Source organism: Triticum dicoccoides, chromosome 7A (assembly GCF_002162155.2).
Source record: "Triticum dicoccoides isolate Atlit2015 ecotype Zavitan chromosome 7A, WEW_v2.0, whole genome shotgun sequence".
Taxonomy (NCBI): domain Eukaryota; kingdom Viridiplantae; phylum Streptophyta; class Magnoliopsida; order Poales; family Poaceae; genus Triticum; species Triticum dicoccoides.
In genome coordinates, this window is record NC_041392.1 from 358,042,699 (window position 1) to 358,053,586 (window position 10,888).

Here is a 10,888-nt window from a genome sequence, read left to right on the forward strand (position 1 = left end):
CCCCCCACACACTAATACATCGAGCGCTCTAGTCATGTCTCCCTGCCACACACAAACTTGCCCTGTGCCCTTTGACGTTCTGGTAGGTTAGTCGCCCTATATCTTTGACTTGCACACACACAATTGTGATGGCTCTCTTCATTGATCTTGGACCCACACACTTGATCCTCTCTTTGACTCTATCGATATCTATGACCCCTCCCTCTCTTCGCGTGGATCGCCCCATCTATATATGATATAGATATGCCTCTATTTCACACACATTGCATGTGTCAAATTTTTGTTTGAGATATCATCGACACATATTCCCACAAATACATTCATGAAATCACCCCCCTAACAAAAAACATTCACAAATGCACACGCAATCTGTCTAGGTTTGTATCTCTCTCTCACACACACCCACGTAGCTGGGGGCATGCACGAAGAGAAGAGGTGCATGCACGGTGCACGCACTCCCGTCTCTTTCCGAACCACACCCGCGCGGGTACGTGGTGGAGCTCATTTCTGTACGAAAAGGCAGCCCACGTGCTAATTTGACACGTGTACTGGTTGTCCACTTTATGGAGGATTGTGTACCATGGGTGAACAAACAAATTGCGACTTGATGCGTTATTTAATAAAAGAGGCAAACCATGTAGGGCCTATCTTAGAGGCAAGGCTCTATACACTGGAGATACTCTGTACGTATTTATTTTGATGTGTCCCGTCAACTTGCAGAATGAGGAGAAGCTTGCTTAGTACACCCTCTCCCCCCACCCACGGGCGTGGTAGCTCGCAGAGTCGCAGGACGAGGAGAAGGTTGCTTACTATGCCTATGCCCCCTCCCTCGCCCACGCGCGTGGTGGCTCGCAGGACGAGGAGAAAATTTTACTACTCCCTCTATTACTCTTCGTCCCTACCTTGGTTAGAAGGATTATCATATTGTTTGAAATATATGTCATTTATTAGAATTCAATATGAACAACTAGTACATACTCCAAACAATGATGTATATAGACGTATTTTAGAGTGTAGATTCACTCATTTTCCTTCGTATTTAGTCCATATTGAATCAGATGTACCAGTACACACTCTCCCTCGCCCCTCGCTCGACCCTCGCCCACGTGGTGGACGTACAACAATTCATTCGGTCTCAGATAGCCAGAACCATATACTATACTAGCATTATTGCTCAACTTCCCAAAGAGGCGAAGAGCCAAGCGCAAGGTTAATATTTTTGAGATGCCAAGTGCAAGGTTTATAGGAGAACGAGTAGTGGTACTAGTAGTATGTACTAGTGGTACGTACTATATGAGGAAGAAGGCAACAAGATGTATGTTTTGCATGACAGTCTATTCTTACAGGACGTGCTAGAACTAGTGGACCTCATTGTTGCAATGGGAGTACTATCATAAATGAAAAGATTCAGAGTGGTGGGCAGCGGGAATAATTCGGAGCTGCTTAGTCTTAAACCCCATGAAGAAGTCCCATCAAAAGGAATAGCCATCCTCTACACCTTCTCCTATGTAAAATGAGTAAATGAGACAAAAATAGAAAGGGACAAAGTAAAAAAATCACCAGCCTTAGAGCCAGCCCTATTGTATTAGTGAATTATACTTCTACGTCGTGATTGACATGGTTATATTATTAACCATGCTGCGGAGGCAGAAGCGGATTTTTATTTATTTGCGGAGGTAGAAGCATATGGATATTCAACGAGGAGTGAAATGATGGCTGCTTCCTCGGTCAAACATAGAGAAATTTGGGCCTCGTGAGTTGACGGCTTATTAGTCATTATTACTGCCTATACTCTTTGCCCATATAATAACCATGTGTTAGAGTAGTTGGCTATACTTTTAATAACCATTCTCAAAGAGAAGAGGTGCACGCACCCACGCACGTAGTACTAGTAGAACTCTTTGTGTCTTTCCCAACCACGCACGTGACATGGTGGAGCTCAATTCTGTACGATGATGCAGTCCACGTGATAATTTGACACGTCTGGTAGTAGTTGCTCGCTTATAAATAATGGAGGGTCGGGAACCACGCATGAACGGTGCCGCGTCATTTATAAATAAAGTTTTTTTTCTTCATTGGCACGTACGCAATATAAATAGGTTCATATGGAGAGAAAAAGAAACAGCTCCACTATATATATAGATAGCCAGGACGAGCCTACACGGTTGCTTGCTGGGGTTGCTCTCTGCACACTCTCTCACACAAAACAACTGTGGCCACATCTCTAACATCCGGGCGGATCACGTCTGCCGGGGGAAGGGGTGGATGCTTTGTCTAGATGTGGTCACCGTCACCGATGCCGAAAACCCACTTTCGGCACATCCCGGTTAGGGGTCCCCACCGTTCTCTCTCAGAAAGCCGGTGTGGTTGCCTTCGTCCCTTGCTGACTGCTGCGACGTGGGCAGTTGCCGCCTCCCGCCACCCTCCTCTAGGTTGAGCTACATCCCAGCATCCCTCAGGTACAACTTCCTTTATAGCCGGATTGCACCACCGCCCCAGCTGCCCACATCGCTCCATGTGGATATTTCTCTACTTCTTTGCCCCGCACATACCTCTACTGGCTTCTACCAGATTTGTGATGAGTTTATGTCTCATCAACTAGTCCCAGTAGTCTTATTCTAATCACGCTTCTTCAGTTTCTCTGCCACAGGGATGCTCATCTCAATTTTAGTGAAACTGCACAAAATGACCCGATGGTCAAAGGGTTGCAAACTTCATTTCTTCGGAAGGTTGAACATTGCGAGCAAATTAAAGCCTAGTTAGGGTTTAGAGTTCAAGGGCTAGGGACTGTGATGTAGGGTGGAACCCTAATCGGCCGATCCGTCACTAAAGGAGCGGATCCCGCGAAGAACATGAGGAACACTAAGAGGGAAACAAGGGAAATCACAAGGGGAAACACTCAAACTAACAAGAACAAGTCACACATGGGCTAGATCCTCGAGTACATAAAGTAAGATACACGATCCATGATCAACTAGGGACGATACACGGTAACCGGTCTTCTCCGTGAGGAGGTCTTGATGTTCTTCCCTAAAGAGGGGTCTTGAATCCGCTTGGGGGATCTTCTCCGGTGGAGGCTCGAATCTCCGAGGAGAAAGTAACCAAGTGGATGAGCAACTCACAAAATATGAGCTAATCCTTTGCTAAACCTAGAAAGTTGTACGGGGTGGAGTATATATAGTCTAGGGGGAGAAGGGATACACGGGCCTCGACCCTTCACTATACGCAGACAGGGGAGGCCGGATGTCTGGGCTGGAGTGGTGGCATTTGTTGCTCTCGGGTTCGGAGGATGCGGATTTCCGGGCCGGTGGCCAGATGTCCGGGGGCTCGGGAGAGGCCGGATGTCCGGGGCCTGTAGCTTCCGGCGGCTGTGCTGCTGTAGTGGAAGATGCTGCCGGGGCCGGACGTCCGGGGACTTGGCCGGATGTCCGGGGCCTGGGAGATGCTCTTGGCTCCTTTCGTGGGTTCTCCTCATCCGTGGACTTGGGGACTTGTACATCTTCATGCGCATCTTCGGGAGGGCTCTCTTGGTGCCTAATCATGCACAACACATCGGACTTAGGTAGTAGCCATGTCTCATGCATAGAAAGTGGAATTTCGGAGAGGAGTGAGTTCACCTTATCTTCGATAGCTTTGGCTCGGGCTCGTGTCATTGGTCCAAGTGGTGTCGTTGGAGGTGTAGGTGCGTCCATGGGGATGATCATGGGATGCTCCGCATCATCTCCCCTCCCTTGGGGAAGATCTGTCCTCGGATCGAAATCCTCATCACCATGGTAGGGCAAGAGATCTTTGATGTTGAAGGTGTCGCTCACAGAGTACTTGTCACGATCGATGTCGATCTTGTATGCATTGTTGTTGTAGCGTGCAAGCACCTTGAATGGTCCATCCGCGCGTGGTCGAAGGTTGGACTTGCGTTCTTGGGGAAAGCGGTCCTTGCGAAGGTGTAGCCACACGAGGTCTCCAATGTTAAATATCGTAGGGTGCTTGTTGACATTGAGCTTGGTCGCAAGGCGTTGTACTTGGTGCTTGATGGCGTTTCTTGTATCTTCATGCACCTTCTTGAGATGGGTCGATCGTGCACTTGCGTCCAAATTGATGCGCTCTTGGAGTGGTAGAGGGAGAATATCCATTGGTGACAAAGGGTTGAATCCGTAGACGACCTCGAAAGGGGACTTGCTGGTTGTTGAGTGTCTTGCTCGGTTGTAGGCGAACTCGGCGATTGGTAGACACTCCTCCCACTCCTTGATGTTTTTCTTAATGAGTACTCGAAGTAGAGCGGAGAGTGTGCGGTTCGTCACTTCCGTTTGGCCGCCGGTTTGAGGATGGTACGACATGGAGAAGAGTAGCTTGATTCCGAGCTTGGCGCATAGGGTCTTCCAAAAGTAGATAAGGAACTTGACGTCGCGGTCCGAGACGATAGTCTCTGGCACACCATGGAGACGCAATATTTCCCTACAAAAGAGATTAGCAACATGTGAAGCATCGTCTATCTTGTTGCAAGGAATAAAATGTGCCATTTTTGAGAAACGGTCCACAATGACAAATATGGAATCTTTCCAATTTCGAGTCCTAGGCAAACCAAGTACAAAGTCCATGCTAATGTCTTCCCATGGTTGGTATGGAATTGTTAGAGGCATATAGAGGCCATGAGACTGAGCTTTGGACTTAGCTTTGCAACATGTAGAGCATCGGTTGGTGAAACGATTGACGTCCCGAAACATCTTTGGCCAAAAGTAGTTCTTTGAGAGCGTGGCAAATGTTTTGTCGCGTCAGAAATATCCCATTAAGCCTCCTCCATGAGATTCCTGCAAAAGCAACAAACGAAGAGAGGACTCGGGAATACAAAGTTTGTTAGCTCTCATAAGATATCCGTCTTTAATGTAATGGCGTTCCCAAGACGTATTCGACAAATACTTGACATAAGGAGTAGCAAAAGTTGCATCATGCTCATACAACTCTTTGATATGCTCGAAGCCAATGACATCTAACTCAAGTTGTGTAACAAGCATGCATATGCGGGAAAGAGCATCCGCTACAATGTTTTCTTTAACCTTGATGTACTTGATGAAATAAGGAAAAGACTCAATAAATTCACTCCATTTAGCATGACGCTTGTTCAACTTGGTTTGTCCCTTAAGATACTTGAGAGTCTCATGATCAGTATGAATGATAAACTCATGGGGACGAAGGTAATGTTCCCATTCATGCAAAACACGGACTAAAGCATATAGCTCTTTTTCATAGATGGAATAATTGAGTTGCGCTCCGGAAAGTTTCTCACTAAAGTAAGCTATGGGGCGCTTCTCTTGCGTTAACACACCTCCTATGCCATTACCACTAGCATCGCAATGAATCTCAAAAGGCTTGTCGAAGTTGGGTAAAGCAAGCACGGGAGCATGAGTAAGCAAATTCTTAAGCTCATTGAATGCGGTATCTTGGGATGGTCCCCAAACAAAAGGCGCATTCTTCTTTCTCAAAGCATGCAAAGGCGAAGCAATGGTGCTAAAATCCTTCACAAAGCAACGGTAGAAACCCACAAAGCCAAGAAAACTACGCACATGATGCAAGATGGTTGGTTGCGGCCAAGTCTTAATAGCATTGATCTTGGACTCATCAACATGAACACCCTTAGAAGAAACGACAAAACCCAAGAAAACGAGCTTATCAACACCAAAAAGGCATTTCTCCATATTAGCATAGAGGCGCTCTTTTCTAAGAGTTTGCAAAACGGTGCGGACATGGGTGACATGCTCTTTGATAGATTTGATAAACACAAGAATGTCATCGAAGTAAACCACAACAAATATACCAATGTAAGGTGAAAGACATGATTCATAAGGCGCATAAAAGTGCCCGGTGCTTCCGAAAGACCCATAGGCATGACTAACCACTCATACAAACCACCCTCTTGTATGCGGATTTGATAGTAACCACTCTTAAGATCCATTTTGAAAAATATAGTGGCACCGCTAAGCTCATCAAGCATATCATCTAGGCGTGGAATGGGATACCTATAGCGAATGGTGATAGCATTGATAGGTCTACAATCGGAGCACATGTGAAAACTACCATCACGTTTTGGCACAAGACTGACCGGAATAACACAATGGCTCAAACTTTAATGCACATGTCCATGGTCTATGAGATGCTTTACTTGCCTTTGTATTTCTTTTGTTTCGTCGGGGTTGACACGGTATGGAGCTTTGTTCAGAAGAGGTGCTCCGGGGATGAGGTCGATTCGGTGCTCAATGCCTCGTAGAGGAGGTAGACCCGGAGGTAGCTCATTGGGGAAAACATCTTGAAATTCCTGCAAAAGAGAAGACAACACTAGAGGAAGAGTGTGAGAAGTGTTAGTTTGTGGTGCATTGTCCTTGCATACGAGGACGAAGTGTAGGACACTAGATGGGTTCTCACACACTTATCTTATCTCACGTTTGGTGGCAAATAGAACTAGGTTCTTATTTTCGCTCATCATGGAGGCACTCGATTTTGGCTTGTGGCGCTCACTCTCTTTTTGGTGGCTCGCTCTCTCACTATGATCTCCATGATGGGTGGCTTCCTTGTCGGTGATCACTTGACTTGGTGACATTGGTAGGAGGACGTACTCCTTGCCCTTCATCTTGAAGATGTAGTGGTTCGTTCGGCCGTTGTGGACGACTCCTCTATCTAATTGCCATGGCCGTCCAAGGAGAAGATGACAAACGGTCATAGGAACGACGTCGCACTCCAAGGTGTCTTCGTAGGCACCGATTTTGAAGGAGACTTGTACTCGGTGCTCGACTTGGATGGTGCCAGAGTCACTAAGCCATTGCACTTTGTATGGATGTGGATGCTTCGTCTTGGGCAATTGGAGCTTGGAGCAAAGTTCTTCACATGCGAGATTATGACAACTCCCTCCATCGATGATGAATTTGATGGATCGTCCATTGATGCCGGCCTTGGTGTGGAATATGTGGCATCGTTGGTCTTCTTCTTGGTGATGTTGGAGAGTCAAGACTTTGGAGACAACAAGTGCGGGACTTGAGTCTTCATCACAAAAGACTTGTTCTTCTTCATTGTTGACTTGGCAGTGCATGGCGACTTGCTCGAGGGCTTCCATTTGGCCTTCGCTCATGGAGTCATAAGTGTCATCGTCGTCGAAGACCATGGTTCGCTTGTTGGTGCACTCGTAGGACTTGTGGCCTCGGCCTCCGCAAGTGAAACACTTGAAGGAACTCGTCTTGATGGTCTCATCGGTTGGGGTTGATGATGATGAAGCTCTCGGCTTGAAGTTGGTCGTAGTAGGATGGCTTGTAGTTGACGAAGCTTTCTTGAAAGTTGACTTGTCGATGTTTGAAGTAGAAGGCCTTGTAGTCGGTGTTGGAGTCGTTGAAGCTTGGTTGTTGGAGAAGCCGTAGGACTTGGATGAGAACTTGGCATCCTTGAAATCATCTTGCACTTGGCGTTCCGCTCTGGTAGCTTGGTGCACTAGCTCGATGAGATTTGAGTATGGTTGGAAGTCGGCGATCTTCTTGATGGGATGATTGAGTCCATTCAAGAAACGTTCCATTGTTTGCTCATCATATTCTGTGACATTGGCTCTTATCATTGCAATCTCCATCTCCTTGTAATATTCTTCAACGCTCTTTGTTCCTTGCTTGAGTTGTTGGAGTTTTTTTTGAAGAGGTCGCGGTTGTAGTAGGTAGGCACGAAGCGTGCTCTCATGACATCCTTCATTTGCGCCCAAGTAGTGATGGGTGGTTCACCTCTTGCCTCTCGACGCTCTATGATTTGTTCCCACCAAATGGGGACATAGTCTTGGAACTCAAGGGACGCCATCGCGATCTTCTTCTCTTCTTCATAATTGTGCAAACGGAAGATCTTGTCAACCGTCAATGCCCATGAAAGGTACTCTTCGGGATCGTTGCTTCCGTTGAACTTGGGCATGGTGAACTTGAGTTTGCCATAGCGTTGCTCTTCATTGTGTTGGGGTCGGGGATGATGAAGCCCATGTTGTTGATGATTGTTCAACTCATGGTGCTCTTGGCGCGGAGGGTTGTCATCGTCATGTTGTTCTTGGAGAGCTTGTGTAGGAGCTTGTCGAGCTCGAGGAGGAACTTACGATGCACGCGAGCTTGAAATCTTCGTTCTTGAATTTCTTCGCGAAGTGCTTCCTCTTGTTCACGGGCTTGTCGGCTTCGGTCGGCTACCGCTCGACTCGAATCGTGTAGAGCTTGTTGCGCCGCAAGTGCTTGAGCGTCACGGATTTCTTGTTCTTAACGTTGTGCCTCGGCATCTTGAGCATTTTGGTGTAGACGCGCTCGCTCTTCCTCTTCATGTTGGCGTTGTCGTTGCCGTTCTCGTGCTAGCGCAAAGGCCTCTTGAGTTTGACGTTGTCGGTGCTCTTGAGAGTTGGTGTCGCGTAGGGGATTGAGGCTTGCTTGACGGTCGGAGCACGCAGCTCGACGAAGAGTGTTCGATGTCGGTGTACTTGAGCCGGAAAGGGTGAAGTCGGAGTGGCGGCTTGAACGGCTCCTTCTTGAAGTGGAAGACGAGCAGTTGAGCAACAAAGCACGAATTTCGTCCATCCTTGCGTCATTCTCTTGCTTGTGATCATCGAGCTTGTGGTCGAAGTAGTCCCTTGTACGTTGCTCGGAAAGTCGCAAGTCGGCGGCAAGGTTGTCGATGCGTTCACTCATAGCTTGTTGCTCTTGATGCAAAGCACGTTGTGCACCAAAGAGGTGACTCTTGGTGACGAAGGAGTTCATGTCGTCGCCTTGCTCCATGAAGAGTGGGTTGGTAGAAGTACTTGGCCTATCCATCATTCCAAAGACAAATGTGAGTGGTAGAAAGAGAAGAACGAGTACCAAATGTACCTTGACCGAAGTTGAAACTGGATCGAGGATCACTCCAATGTAGGATAAGGAAATAGCACAATTGGTACTAGCTCTTGTCGGTTTCTCACACCTACACAAGTAAAAGCTTTTGGTGGAACTTGGTTAGGATGGTGGCACAAAAATTTGATGTAATTGTTAGTGAGCTTCAACAATTGTTGGAAAAGATTCGCAAGATGCAATGTAACAAGTAGACCAAGCATATAAGGTACACGGAAACACACACGCAAAAAGATAAGTGGGGTTGTGCAGCCATGGGTGAGCCAAAATGTGGAATCCACAAAAATGCTCTTGTTGCACAACACTAGAGAGACGCTAGCATGATTGCACAATAGGCGGATACAAGAACTTGTGCACAACCTACTTAGCAAAAATGCAACAACTTCTATCCCAAATATGTTCTATGCAAGGTGTTGTTATGATATGATCCAAGATGATCGAGTATGACAATCTTAATGTTGTAAGATGCCAGTTCTTACTTAAAAGCTCTTTGCTTAAAAGCTTGTTTGGCTCTTTGACGTTTGAGCTCTTTTCTCATGCAATGCTTGACGAACCAAGATAGCAAATGAGTATGCGATGACAACTTTGTGACACAAGATATGATACCAATATATGCAACAATGATGTATGTATGCTATGGGAAGTGTGATCACTAATGTGCACAAGTCTCGTTGTTGGCAATACTCAATGGCTAGTCTCGATGGGTAAGCGACGCAAAGGAGTAAGGCTATGATGGCTATCAATGTAATGGCAAGAGTGATATGTCCAATACCAAGATGAGGTTACCGGTCTTGCTTCCGGTATGGTGTCAAAATGATGGCACGAATACCAAGGTGTAGTCGAGGTGGTCATTGTTAATGACGATGTAGGACACGTCCGTGGCGAAGATGAGCGGCGGTGATATCGATGTCGAACCGTACCTAGATAGCCGAAACACGAAAGGATACGGAACGCAACTCAAATTCTCAAACCTCGAAGTAGCAATTGTGTCGGAGAGCGAAACTGTCCAAAAAATGGTTGGGTTATGCGGAAGTGGTGGAGGTATGCGGAAGTGTATATGGTATATGGAGGGCACCGGAACAAAATTTGGTGGAAATTGGGCGGAAAACGGGGCGGTGGATGGAGATGTTGCTGCCAGGGGTCGGATGTCCGGGTGGAAGGCCGGATGTCCGTGGCCGGATGTCCGGGCTTGACGGGCCGGATGTCCGGGCTCTGGATCCGGGGACAAGCGAATGAATACCGCGTGGAGAGGTTAAATCTGGGCGAAATTCGGAGGAATTTGTGGATGGAAATTGGGGGAAAATGGATGGGAAGCTAGATCCACTCAAAACAAAGCAAATCCACGGATCCAAACCAACAAAATCTCAACACACCAACAAATCACAAAAAAAATTTGGGGGCTATTTTTGGTGGGGATTTTTGGATTAGGATGAAAAACAACAAAATTAGGCTAGAAACACAATGGGGAGGCTCCGAAAACGTGATCAACGTGGCTCTAGATACCAAGATGATGTAGGGTGGAACCCTAATCGGTCGATCTTTCACGAAAGGAGCGGATCCCGCGAAGAACATGAGGAACACAAAGAGGGAAACGAGGGAAATCACAAGGGGAAACACTCAAACTAACAAGAACAAGTCACACATGGGCTAGATCATCGAGTACATAAAGTAAGATACACGATCCACGATCAACTAGGGATGATACATGGTAACCGGTCTTCTCCGTGAGGAGGTCTTGATGTTCTTCCCTAAAGAGGGGTCTTGAATCCGCTTGGGGGATCTTCTCCGGTGGAGGCTTGAATTTCCGAGGAGAAAGTAACCAAGTGGATGAGCAAAGCTCTCACCAAATATGAGCTAATCCTTTCCTAACCCTAGAAAGTTGTACATGGTGGAGTATATATAGTCTAGGGGGAGAAGGGATACACGGGCCTCGGCCCTTCACTGTATGCAGACAGGGGAGGCCGGATGTCCGGGCTGGTCAGGCCAGATGTCCGGGCTTTCAGGCGACATCGGAT